We start from the raw sequence: 12,979 nt of genomic DNA on the forward strand, positions 1-12,979 counted from the left end.
TAAAGTAATTAGCCTCCAATTAAAATAATTAATTAAAAAACAAAAAGAAACCTTATGTGGTGTTCTCATCACATCATACTGCCGCTCAGTGCACTACAAATCCCAGTTATAAATCTGCAGCATTTTGAGTGCCAAGCATAACCTCCATATTGTAAATTTATATTTATTTATTTTGTTACCATTGCATACCCATCAAGTCAAAATGAGAAAAAAAAAAAAGATGAACTCTGAATGTCATGCTTTTAAGGCTTAGTGGAGCATACGTTGTTTGTTACTGGATGAAATGGCAAAACATTGTCCTTATCATGTGGTCCATACTATAGATATGCCAGAAGAAGACAACTGATGTTGACATTATCAGGCTAAGCACTCATGACAATACTGCTAACTCAGGAAAACAGTGGTCATAAAATTTAGAAAATACCAAGTAGAGTATCTCATCACAGCCGAATTTCTTCACAAAAGTAAAAGAATAAAAATAAGGCTGCAGTTAAGTTTCTGAGTGGCTCATTTGTGGGCCAAACAGGGAAGATCATTTACCAATGATGAGTTATTTGTGTGTTTGTAGTAGCTGAAGAAATGTGTCCAGAGAGTATAAACTTAGTTAAGACTGCTAGCTTCTCAGCAGAAACAGTTGCTTGAAGGGTTGAGGACGTTGGGAGTGACATCAGTAGTAAATTAAAAACAAGATAATTTATTTAAGTATTTTTCCTATACTCTTGATGACTAGACAGGTGTTACTGATATTGCTGATTGTTTATTCACAGAGTCAGTGCAGAGTTTCATAGACTATGAATCAGCTGCATGGAACAACTACAGGAGAAACTGCTTGTAAATTAAGTTGCTAAAATACTGATTCAGTACAACCTGAAGTGGAATCTGCTAGGATGTATAGTGCAGAAGACTTAGTTGGATAAACTTACAAAGATTGTGAAAATGGAAGATTTTTCAAGTGTATAGTAATCCATTGTATTACTCATCTGCTGTGTTGTAGAAAAGGTTTGAATTCATCATGTGTTATTGATCCATATATAATGTCAGTGGTGAATTTCATTCACCCTCATGGACTTAACTGTCATCAATTCTATAAATTTTTGTCAGAAATAGAAGCTGAATATCTTGACTTGCCCAACCACACAGTCATTTGGTAACTTAATAATGGCAAAGTTTTCCTGTGACTTTATTAAAGCTCTGGGGCAAGGTTGAAGTTTTTCTGAGCCAGTACTGCCCTCAACCACTACCATTGAACACAAATGGCTTCAGAAATTAGGTTTTCCTGCAGAGTTGCTAGGGTTTATTAATAAATTCAATCTAGAACTGCAAAGGCAAAGCGGTGATTGATTGATTACACTGTAGTAAAGCCAGTTTGACCACTAGCATTATTTAAACATAAGTAATGTCAAATGCTTTAATGTATCTTACATAGTTTCATTGTTGTCAGAAGTTAAAACAAAAACTAAGATTTTAATTCCCACCCCAATATGCAGTGGATATATTTTCCAAACTCAAGCTTTAATCAGTGTTTTTCAGACTTTGCACTTTACAAGTGCAAAGGAAATTTTCATATTTTAAAACTGCGTAACTGTAATTAAGGAGCTTCCTACCTAACCTTTAATTGGAAGTGATTTTTTAAATCTACAGTATAATGACATGTTAAAAGGTAGATATCAGAAGAATGTAATAAAATTCTGTAAATGCTTTCCAAGCAGTGTATATGCTCTACTAGAAATGCTTGTGTATTAATATCAGTATTTGATTGTACTTGTCTGCATGAGGGAAGACATTTTTAAAAGTAAGATACGTAAAATTTTTTTAATGTAACACTGACAGATGACCATTTGTAATCAATTAAAAAAAATTTTTTTCTGATGGTAGGGAACACTGACTTTGAACTCTGATTAAGTGAAATGTTATCCCTTCAAAAGAGAATTCTTTTACTCCCAGTAGTAGAAATTGTATTATAACAAATTATATTTGGTCATTATTATATTTTTAACTTGATTAAAAACTAGTGGATTATTCTCTTTTTGTTCAATTACCTATATATATATATATAATATAGATATATAACATAATAATCTCAGTTTGGCCTCTGGACCCACAAAGCCTTTATAAAATGTTTTCTATGGCCTTTTACAGAAAATGTTTGCTGACCCCCAAGTTAAATGAGAGCATTCTAATTCTTCCCAAGTATTAAGATTGAACTGATAATATGTAAGAGTGAGATAGAGACGGAAGATGAATTAGAATTTCAGTTTCTTGGTTCTCTTAACTTCTGTTGCCATTGAAAAAGAAATAGTGGAAAAATACTGTATTGTATTTCTAATTTTTCCATCAGCTTCACTTCTGCTGTAACTAGCAAGATAGTTGGATAAAATTAAGTAACTGGAGAAGGAAGATATAATTCTCAAGTCTTACATTCTTTTTAGTGCTTGGAATCCTAAATTTTACTTTTTTTTTCCCTATCTCGAACCAAAGACAGTTAATTTCCTTTTAATTTTGCTTTATTATTATTATTGAACAGCATCAAAAATGTTATTTTTCAATCTTAACTGTGTAGGCTAAATTTTTATTTTTCCAGTTTATTTGGCTGCATCAGGTCTTAGTTGCATCACACAGGATCTTTCATTGTGGTGCACAGACTCTCTAGTTGTGGCACTTTCTCATTGTGGCTTTCCTGGTGGCTCAGATGGTGAAGAGTCTGCCTGCAGTGCAGGAGACCCAGGTTCGATCCCTGGGTTGGGAAGATCCCCTGGAGAAGGCAATGGCAACCCACTCCAGTATTCTTGCCTGGGAAATCCCATGGATGGAGGAGCCAGGCGGGCTACAGTCCATGGGGTTGCAGAGTTGGACACGACTGAGTGACTTCACTTCTTCACGTCACTTCACTAGTTGTGGCATGTGGACTTAGCTACCCTGTGATGTGTAGGATCTCTGTTCCTGACCAGGGATCAAAACCATGTTCCCTGCACTGCAAGCTGGATTCCCAACCACTCGACCACCAGGGAAGTCCCCAGGCTAGATTTTAAGGCCTGAAAATTTTGAAGTATAATCTGATTAAACTTTCCTGTATATAGAAATACCTGTTTGTGATGTTGGGTTTTCTGACAAAGTATAACAAACTTTTGTTTTAACATACACAGTAGCCCCATTCACAGGTATTGTGATTAAATGTATAATGTGATGTCCTGCAAGTGAAGAATCAGGCAAGGGGAGGCAAGCAAGAAGGAGTCTGCAAACAGAAAGTTCCATTTTGCTGATGTTACCATCAGTCAAATTATGTTGAAAATAGTTTAATTGATCATGACTTTCCATGGGTCTAAATTGTAAAAATACATAGACATATGTACACATAAACAGAAACATATATCATTGTCATATATTAATAATAAATTAGATTTCCATCATCATTTTGATTTAAAGGCATATGCTCTTCTCTTGTCAGCTCAGTTCAACCTTTATCTGTAATACTCTGGAGATAGGGAAGAAATTAAGCTGGGCAAATATTCTGTAGTCCACTGAGGGCATAAAATTTGTAACTTTTTTAGCATTTGAGATATTGATGTTCATAGTGATTTATATTTAGATAGCATCATCATGTGTCTACTAATAAATAATTTTGGTGTACATAGTTTGGTTATACTTGCCATGAAATTTTACATTGCCTGGAAGTTTTTAGGTTATTAACATTTATTGAACAAGCACTTTGAATAGCTTTTTGTTTAAATAGTCACCAGACAACTTTAGAAACAAGCTCTTTTAGAATTGTTTCTGGACAGCTCTGTACTTACTTAATACTAATGTGTTCTTGAAACTTAGGGCATCCCACTGTCGCTGCTGCTGCTGCTAAGTTGCTTCAGTCGTGTACGACTCTGTGCGACCCCATAGACGGCAGCCCACCAGGCTCCCCTGTCCCTGGGATTCTCCAGGCAAGAATACTGGAGTGGGTTGCCATTTCCTTCTCGATCCCATTGTCACTAACTCCCTTTAATTTCAAACTCAAGACCAGATAATGCTTAACTGTCATTTTTGGAGCTGTATTGTACCCCTCTACTGAGCCATCAAGTAAGAGCGCCCATTATTATTTTTTTTTTTAAGTGAAATAATTCATAATACAAAAAAATGTTTTGTATGATATAAAATACCTCTTTTGTAGTCTCTAATAACACTTCTCACTGTCCTTCAAGCCATCATTCATAGGCTACTTGAGCCCCATCACTCAGTCTTAAAACCAGTGCCACATATTTTAAGACTTTATTAGAGCAACATCATACTTTCTGGAACCAGTTTCTGTTTCAGTTACATGATGGACCACTTTAAAATTTAGTGGCTTGTAACAGCCATTTAATTTTGCTCAAAATTTTATAGGTCATTAATTTGGGAAGGCTCACTTAGGCCACTGTTTCAACCCTAACCGGACCTGGAGGGTCCACTTCCCTAATGGTTTATCCCCTGCATTTTGGTACCTTTCTGCTCCTTGACCTCCCTGTGTTGAAGTGTCATCCTCTAAAGCCTTTCCATAGTTGTATTAGAATAGCTCACACATGGTGGTTGGTTGGTTTCTAAGAAAGATATCCCAACAGCAAGTGTTCTGAGGGAGAATGGAAGCTGGACTCAAGTAGTTAAGGGCTGTGCCTTGAAACAAGATCACTTCTGTATTCTGTTAGTCACAGCAGTCCTAGGACCTGCCTAGACTGGAAGAGGAGAAGAAATGGCCCCACCTCAGTGTGAGGGTAGTGAGTGAAAGTCACTCAGTCATGTCTGACTCTCTGTGACCCCGTGGACTATACAGTCCATGGAATTCTCCAGGCCAAAATACGGGAATGGGTAGCCATTCCCTTTTCTGTGGTCTCTTCCCAACCCAGGGATTGAACCTAGGTTTCCTGCATTGTAGGCTTATTCTTCACCAGCTGAGCCACCATGGAATCCCCAGTGTGAGGGTAACAAGGTCATATTGTAGAAGAATATGCAGGTGGGAGATACTCTTGCTGCTGTCTTTGGAAAATACAATTTGATGTCTTGTTTAATTTTTCCCCAGTATTTAAATGGTTGTGTAGTATTTAGTCTCTCCTATAATTTAGATTGTTTCCAATTTCTTTTTAGCTGTTTGTAGAACTGCTTAACAACATGTAACAGTTTAGTTGACATTTGAATTATAAGATTGTTATTTTAGACATTTGAAGTATTATTATTTGTCATTGGCTGTTTTGTCAATGACCCTTAAGATATTGGTAGTGATCACTCAAATAGGGCCAATTTTTAAAGCAAAGCTTTGTCATTTCTACCATGAAACTGTTGGCTCCAACAGTACTGTTGGTGAGTTCCCCCCAACCCTGTGATTATGTCACTTTAAAAGTTGAGCACTAGGTGGCAGTATAATCATATTTAGATTATCAATTTGTTCATGAATCTGACCTTGTGCATTGTTTATATGTGACTTATAGGCTGTAAAGTATTAAGTTAGTAAATTATCAAGACTTTTATAAATTAGGATTTCACAGTGAAGTCTTGTATAGAAATAGTGTTATCAACTTAAAGCCACTTTTTGAATACCATTTAAAACAGAATTCCTTCATTTTTCTTACAAGTAATGTAAAGAAAACACCAGAGAATAGTTTCAGTTCAGTTCAGTCACTCAGTCGTGTCCAACTCTTTGCGACCTCATGAACCACAGCACGCTAAGCCTCCCTGTCCATCACCAACTCCCGGAGTCCACCCAAACCATGTCCATTGAGTCGGTGATGCCATCTAGCCATCTTATCCTCTGTCGTTCCCTTCTCCTGCCCTCAATCTTTCCCAGCATCAGGGTCTTTTCAACTGAGTCACCTCTTCGCATGAGGTGGCCAAAGTATTGGAGTTTCAGCTTCAACATCAGTCCTTCCGATGAACACTCCGGACTGATCTCCTTTAGGATGGACTGGTGGGACCTCCTTGTAGTCCACGGGACTCTCAAGAATCTTCTCCAACACCACAGTTCAAAAGCATCAATTCTGCGGTGCTCAGCTTTCTTTCTTTTTTTTTTCCAGCCCCTTTATAGTCCAATTCTCACATCCATACGTGACCACTGGAAAAACCATAGCCATGACTAGAGGAACCTTTGTTGACAAGAGTAATGTCTCTGCTTTTTAATATACTGTCTAGGTTGGTCATAACTTTCCTTCCAAGGAGTAAGTGTCTTTTAATTTCATGGCTGCAGTAACCATCTGCAGAGATTTTGGAGCCCAGAAAAATAAAGTCTGACACTGTTTCCACTGTTTCCCCATCTATTTCCCATCAAGTGATGGGATTAGATGCCATGATCTTAGTTTTCTGAATGTTGAGCTTTAAGCCAACTTTTTCACTCTGCTCTTTCACTTTCATCAAGAGGCTTTTTAGTTCCTCTTCACTTTCTGCCATAATGGTGGTGTCATCTGCATATCTGAGATTATTGATATTTCTCCTGGCATTCTTGATTCCAGCTTGTGCTTCTTCCATCCTAGCGTTTCTCATGATGTACTCTGCATATAAGTTAAATAAGCAGGGTGACAATATATAGCCTTGATGTACTCCTTTTCCTATTTGGAACCAGCCTGTTGTTCTATGTCCAGTTCTAACTGTTGTTTCCTGACCTGCATACAGGTTTCTCAAGAGGTAGGTCAGGTGGTCTCTTTCAGAATTTTCCACAGTTTATTGTGATCCACACAGTCAAAGACTTTGGCATAGTCAATAAAGCAGAAATAGATGTTCTTCTGTAACTCTCTTGCTTTTTCTGTGATCCAGCAGATGTTGGCAATTTGATCTCTGGTTCTCTGCCTTTTCTAAAACCAGCTTGAACGGAAGTTCATGGTTCACGTATTGCTGAAGCCTGGCTTGGAGAATTTTAAGCATTACTTTACTAGTGTGTGAGATGAGTGCGATTGTGCGGTAGTTTGAGCATTCTTTGGCATTGCCTTTCTTTGGGATTGGAGTGAAAACTGACCTTTTCCAGTCCTGTGACCACTGCTCAGTTTTCCAGATTTGCTGGCATTTTGAGTGCAGCACTTTCACAGCATTCTCTTTTAGGGTTTGAAATAGCTCAACTGGAATTTCATCACCTCCACTAGCTTTGTTCCTAGTGATGCTTCCTAAGGCCCACTTGACTTTTCATTCTAGGATGTCTGGCTCTAGGTGAGTGATCACACCATCTTGATTGTCCGGGTCATGAAGATCTTTTTTGTGCAGTTCCTCTGTGTATTCTTGCCACCTCTTCTTAATATCTTCTGCTTCTGTTAGGTCCCTACCATTTCTGTCCTTTATTGAGCCCATCTTTGCATGAAATGTTCCCTTGGTATCTCTGATTTTCTTGCAGAGATCTCTAGTCTTTCCCATTCTATTGTTTTCCTCTATTTCTTTGCATTGATCGCTGAGGAAGGCTTTCTTATCTCTCCTTGCTATTCTTTGGAACTTTGCATTCAAATGGGAATATCTTTCCTTTTCTCCTTTGCTTTTTGCTTCCCTTCTTCTCACAGCTATTTCTAAGGCCTCCTCAGACAGCCATTTTGCTTTTTTGCATTTCTTTTTCTTGGGCGAATAGTTTAGATGAATTTGAAAGAGAAAAACGAATCACTTTGACCTTCCCCTCTTAAATTATTCTGGATATTGTTAATACCAGTGAATCTGAGACATGGATGTGAGTGTGCTTTAAGCGTCAGCTGAGAAATATGTTTAAAAGGATTCCTGGCCCCACTTTCAGAAACTCTAGTTCAGGTCTTACGTTGGTAACATGTTAAGAAACACAGATCAATCCTGTAAACTTTGTAATTTGCCACATTCTTTGAAATCTCTGTACTACTTTAGGCTTTTCATCTTTGCCCTCATATTTCCCATGTCTCCAGACCTAGACTTCAAAATTATTCCTGTAAACCAGATATCTGTGTGTGTCCATAGCTCCTGGAAAAACTAGTAGTCCTTGGCCCTGGAGGCTAGATTTGGCTCTACTACTTAGTGGGTTATATGACTTAGGTCAAGTTACATAAACTTCCCAAGCTTAGCTTTCTGTGTATATAACATAAGTACAGCCCCCTTGTAAGGGCATGTACCGTAAACCTCATGTTTACTAGGGATTGTTAAGAATCAAATGAGGTGATGTATAAAATACACAGTAGAATTTTAGTATGAGATTTCAGTGATATGTATTTTGGGAATGTAAGTACTCCTTTTTTCTTAACCTTGTAGGAAAAAGGTTGATTCTAAGTCTGAGATGCCATTCTCCCTAGCAGGTCATTTGCAAAATGTGTTTGAGAGATTGTTATTGGTCTAGCATATTTAATGCTGCAATTATAGTATTTTAAACATTATCAGATTATCTTTAAATCTGCATTAGCAATGTTTCCTAAAGGAAAACATTTAATTTAAGATGGCCAAGTTGTAAGGAGTATTTGTATTCACTTCCAGATTCTTGCTTTGTCATGTCCTGTAAGCCCTCAGACACAGCGTTTTTATCTAATTCAGAATTTTTAATATAGACGCTACTTTCTCTTAAGCATTAGAGAACAACTAATTTTGCTTGGGTAACACAGCTCTTCTTTGAGGTAGTTTTTTCGTTTCACAGAAACAGACACTGAGGCTTGGAGTGTTTGGGTAATTAACTCAAGATTCCCTGTTTAGTAAGTGACACAGCCACTTAAATCTAGATCTGTGGGACTTGAAAAGCCTCTGGTCGTTGTGCTACGTGTTTTTGTTAAGCACTGCTGGTCAAGAGAGAGTAGGAAAGATGAGATGCAATAAGCAAGCTCTGGACTAGCTCTTTGGCTAGTGTGTGGAGGGAGGGGGTGAATTAAAACAACAGAAAGTGGTAAAAGTTCTGTTACAGATCTTCCGAGTTTGAGGAGAGCACTAGGAAGGAAGTGGTGGCTTCCTGAGGAAGTGAGTGTTGAATTTACATGGAAAACATGATTAAGAATGTTAGGGTTAAAAAAAAAATGTTAGGAGGGAAAATCATTCCAGGTAGAGGGGTAAAGAAACATATGCCATAGGATAGAGGCCTGAAAGGATTAGTGTGTAAATGACTAAATGTTATTGTGGCTAAGCTAAGATGCATCTTCTTACCAGAACCATAGCTCCTTAGCTTAGATGGTGCTGCTGCAAATCTGCCTGTATTTCAGGAAAAAGCAGGGTCTGTTCACATATTCAGGGATGGAACTGTTTTCCAAATGGTAATTATCACTGTTGACTTGTACAGGTTTTCCCCTCCTCCAAGGGTCTGAACATGGATAAAAAAGGCTTTTATGGGCTGGTCTGGGAAGTTAACCGTGATTTGGTTTGTTTCTAAAGGATAATTATTATTATTTTTTTTTTTATGAAGACTGCACTTATTCTTTATTGTAGTTTAGTGAAATTATAAAGCTTACATCTGTATTCCTTCATAAAATTTCTACAATGTCCTTGTGGGTTTTCCAGATACCACTTCTCCTGGCTTTGTGGCCTTAAAGGATAATTAATTATGAGTTGGTACCTGGTTTACATTGTAGGAACATAAATTGATTTAGAGACTGACTATATTATTAATAGTATTTTTTATGAAGTATCTGTTGACCAAAGTTCCTTCAAAGTTATCATCAATGCAGGATTTCTGATGAGAATATATAGTAATCCTAGACTAAAAATTTGGATACTTTGAAATGAGATGACTGAGGAAGGTGTAGAAGTTAATGATGCATTTCATTTTCAGCATTAGATTTAAAAAATACAATGTGATGGCTTAAACAGTTTTCCAGAGCACCTAATTAAAACTGGACTTATCCATTTTAAATAATAATAATTGTTGTTTGTTGTTTAGTCCTAAATAGTTTCGTATCTGACTCTTTGCAACCCTGTTGATCTCCGCTTATAATTTTGCCTCAGGTCTCTCAAATATTAAGGGAGGTTCTGGATGTCAGTATGTAAAGCATTTAGTGCCTGAAACTTAGTAAAAGCCCAGTGTGTGCTAAGTTGCTTCAGTCATGTCCGACTCTACAGATTCTGTGGGCTGTAGCCCACCAGGCTCCTCTGCCCATGAGATTTCCCAGGCAAGAATACTGGAATGGGTTGCCATTTCCTCTTGATCTTCCCAACCCAGGGGTTGAATCCATGTCTCCTGCTTGGCAGGTGGATTCTTTACCACTCTTCCACCTGGGAAGTCCTGAATAATAATATATTTTGATTATTGAAGCTTTTGACTTACCAGCACTTGTTAAAACTTTTGTTGTTTTAAATTAAATGGTTTTAGATAAATCTAACTTATGAAAACAAGTAGCTTGGGAAATACTGTTGTAAGACTCTTACTTCTGAATTCTTTACTAGAGGTGGTACGCCAAAATAACTTAAATCCTTTTCTGGAAAGATGGCAGAAAGATTTGAAATTTTGGGCAGTTCCTCTCAATATCCCCCTCTTTTTTTTTTCAATCAGCAATAATCGCGCCTTGGATAAACCTCATTGGCTACGATACTGCCACTGTGCAAAGCTTCAATATCCCTTTTTAAAAAATTCTTTTGTTAATTTACAATAGAAAACAGAAAACAAAAATATCCTCTGAGTCTAGGTCAGGCTAGAAAGACTGTCTGTTCAATATTGGTTTCCTGGCTGCTTTTGGTATGTTGCAGTTTTTCCCTCTATTAAAACTGCTATCTTAAGCCATTATGATTTTAATGTTGTACTACAAAATACCATTGGTTATAGCTTTATAGCTTGCCTGGTACAAAGGTTAAATGTTTAATTTGTCCCTGTGTACTGTTCCCTTTAGACTGTCAGGCAAAGTACCTTGTTTCTAGGGGATATACTTTTTTCTCCTGATCCCATTACTCCATGTAGCAGAAACTGCTGATTGTTTCTCAGTAGCTATTACTGAACACTCTTTTTTTTTTTTTTAAAGATCATTGTATTATTGATATATTCTTTTTTTCTTTGTAATTTTATTTATTTACTTTTGGTTGTGCTGGGCCTTCGTTGTTGCACAGATTTTTCTCTAGTTGTGGTGAGTGGTGGCTACTTTACTTGCGTCGCATGGGCTTCTCATTGCAGTGACTTCTCTTGTTGCAGAGCACGGGCTCTAGGGCATGCAAGCCTCACTGGTTGCAGCTCCCAAGCTCAGTAATTCCGGCTCCTGAGCTGTAGAGTACAGGCTCAGTAGTTGTGGCACTCAGGCTTAGTTGCTCCACGACATGTGGGATCTTCCCGAAACAGGGATCGAACCCTTGTTTCCTGCATTGGCAGGTGGATTCCTTACCACTGAACCCCCAGGGAAGCTCCAATTCTTTCTTTAATAATAAGAATCCCTGAATTTTAACTGGTCCCATGGCTGCTCAGCTAGCCTGTATTTCCCATCTTCCCTTGTAGTTAGCTGTGGCCATGTGATTGAATTCTAATACGCATTGTAAAGTAGAAAAGATTTGTGCACTCTAGATCCAGCCCTAAGGGATGTGCTTTCCCTTTTTCTGCTTCCCATTGGCTAGAATACAGATATGATGGAGGGAACTACTAACAGCCATCATATGCTGCAGAATGCAAGTCATGATGAGGATGGCTTATCAAAAAGATAGGGAGTCACACTAATCCAAAACTATTACTATAACTCATGGACTGGTAACCTGAGCAAGTTCTATCTTGTTGAAATTACTTTTTATCTTTTTTTGTTGCTTTTTATTGTTTTTGCTTTAATTACAAGTCTACCTGTATCCTTTCTAATATTGTTTGGGTTCAATTTTGTCTGCCAGGGATTTGTGAGTATCCAGAGAGGCTGAGAATACTTGAGGTGGTGGATTGGAAGGTTTTCCAGTGGACTTTGATAATTCATTATAGGATGAATAAGCATAAAAATCAACTTGAGGCTTATGAATTCAAGCTACAGTGGAGGAACAGCAGTCCTGTGGACTTAACAAAAGATTCTTCTCCTGGTAATAGTGATAGTTGCTCAGTCGTGTCTGACTCTGCAACCCCATGGACTACAGTCCATGGAATTCTCCAGGCCAGAATACTGGAGTGGGTAGCCAGTTACCTTCTCCAGGGCATCTTCCTGAACCAGGAATCAAACCAGGGTCTCCTGTATTGCAGGTGGATTCTTTACCAGCTGAGCTGCCAGGGAAGCCCTCTCCTGATATAGTTTACCAGTAAAAAACTATAGAAAATAACTACTTTTTTGTGATCAATGAAATAAAGCCTCTTTAATGTTTCTATTAAAAAGGGTCAGAAAGAAAGAAGATAGCACAAAGAGACAAACACAGTAAAACTGTTTTAGATAGCAATAAACTGACTTAACATTCTAGGGAATTAAATCAGTGAAACAGAAAACACCTGAAAATATAGAGAGTGAATTTTGGAAAGTGGTAAAGACAAGATGGCTGTCACGGTACTGTTTGAAGATCAGGTGAATATGATAAAGTATTAAAGGTACAAGAAAACTTACATTGCTCACAGAAGACCTTAGGGTTGCAAAATCAAGACTCCTGTGCACCACTGGGCAATGTATCCTTTTAACATTTAAAAAGTTTTATTAACAGACATTTGTAAGCAGCTAACCAGTAAAAGTGTTACCTTGAAGGGACCCACAATTTTACTGATGGTTACTTCTCTGTGACAAATGCTGCTGCCGCCGCCAAGTCACATCAGTCGTGTCCAACTCTGTGCGACCCCATAGACGGCAGCCCACCAGGCTCCCCCATCCCTGGGATTCTCCAGGCAAGAATACTGGAGTGGGTTGACAAATGCTAATACACTGAAATTAACTTATTCCTGTTTGTCTTGTGACACAGAAGGAAGTCATAGAACAATCTTTTTAAAATTAATTTATACATAAATCCACAAAAATACAGAGCTTGAGTTCTATTTGCTGAGTAACGATGACCACTCACTGATATTTCTGGTTCTTCTCTTGGGCCACATGGTACAATTTTATTTCCCCGCTCGCTTTGAATTTAAACATCCCGTGGCTGGCTTTGGCTGTGGCTGGTGGCCTGCGAGTAGAAATGTTACTACTAGAAACGATTA

At 37.9% G+C, this 12,979-nt stretch overlaps 1 protein-coding gene and 1 pseudogene across 4 annotated transcripts in view; one reads left to right on the forward strand and one right to left on the reverse strand.

Annotated features, from left to right (window-relative positions):
* The window catches only part of GTF2B (general transcription factor IIB), a 32,345-nt gene that overhangs the window by 6,862 nt on the left and 12,504 nt on the right, over positions 1 to 12,979 (forward strand). The gene's annotated exons all lie outside the window — the stretch shown is intronic.
* Positions 10,330 to 10,462, reverse strand: LOC139035400 (U4 spliceosomal RNA; annotated as a pseudogene).

The sequence above is a fragment of the Odocoileus virginianus genome, chromosome 5, assembly GCF_023699985.2.
Source record: "Odocoileus virginianus isolate 20LAN1187 ecotype Illinois chromosome 5, Ovbor_1.2, whole genome shotgun sequence".
Classification (NCBI taxonomy): Eukaryota; Metazoa; Chordata; class Mammalia; order Artiodactyla; family Cervidae; genus Odocoileus; species Odocoileus virginianus.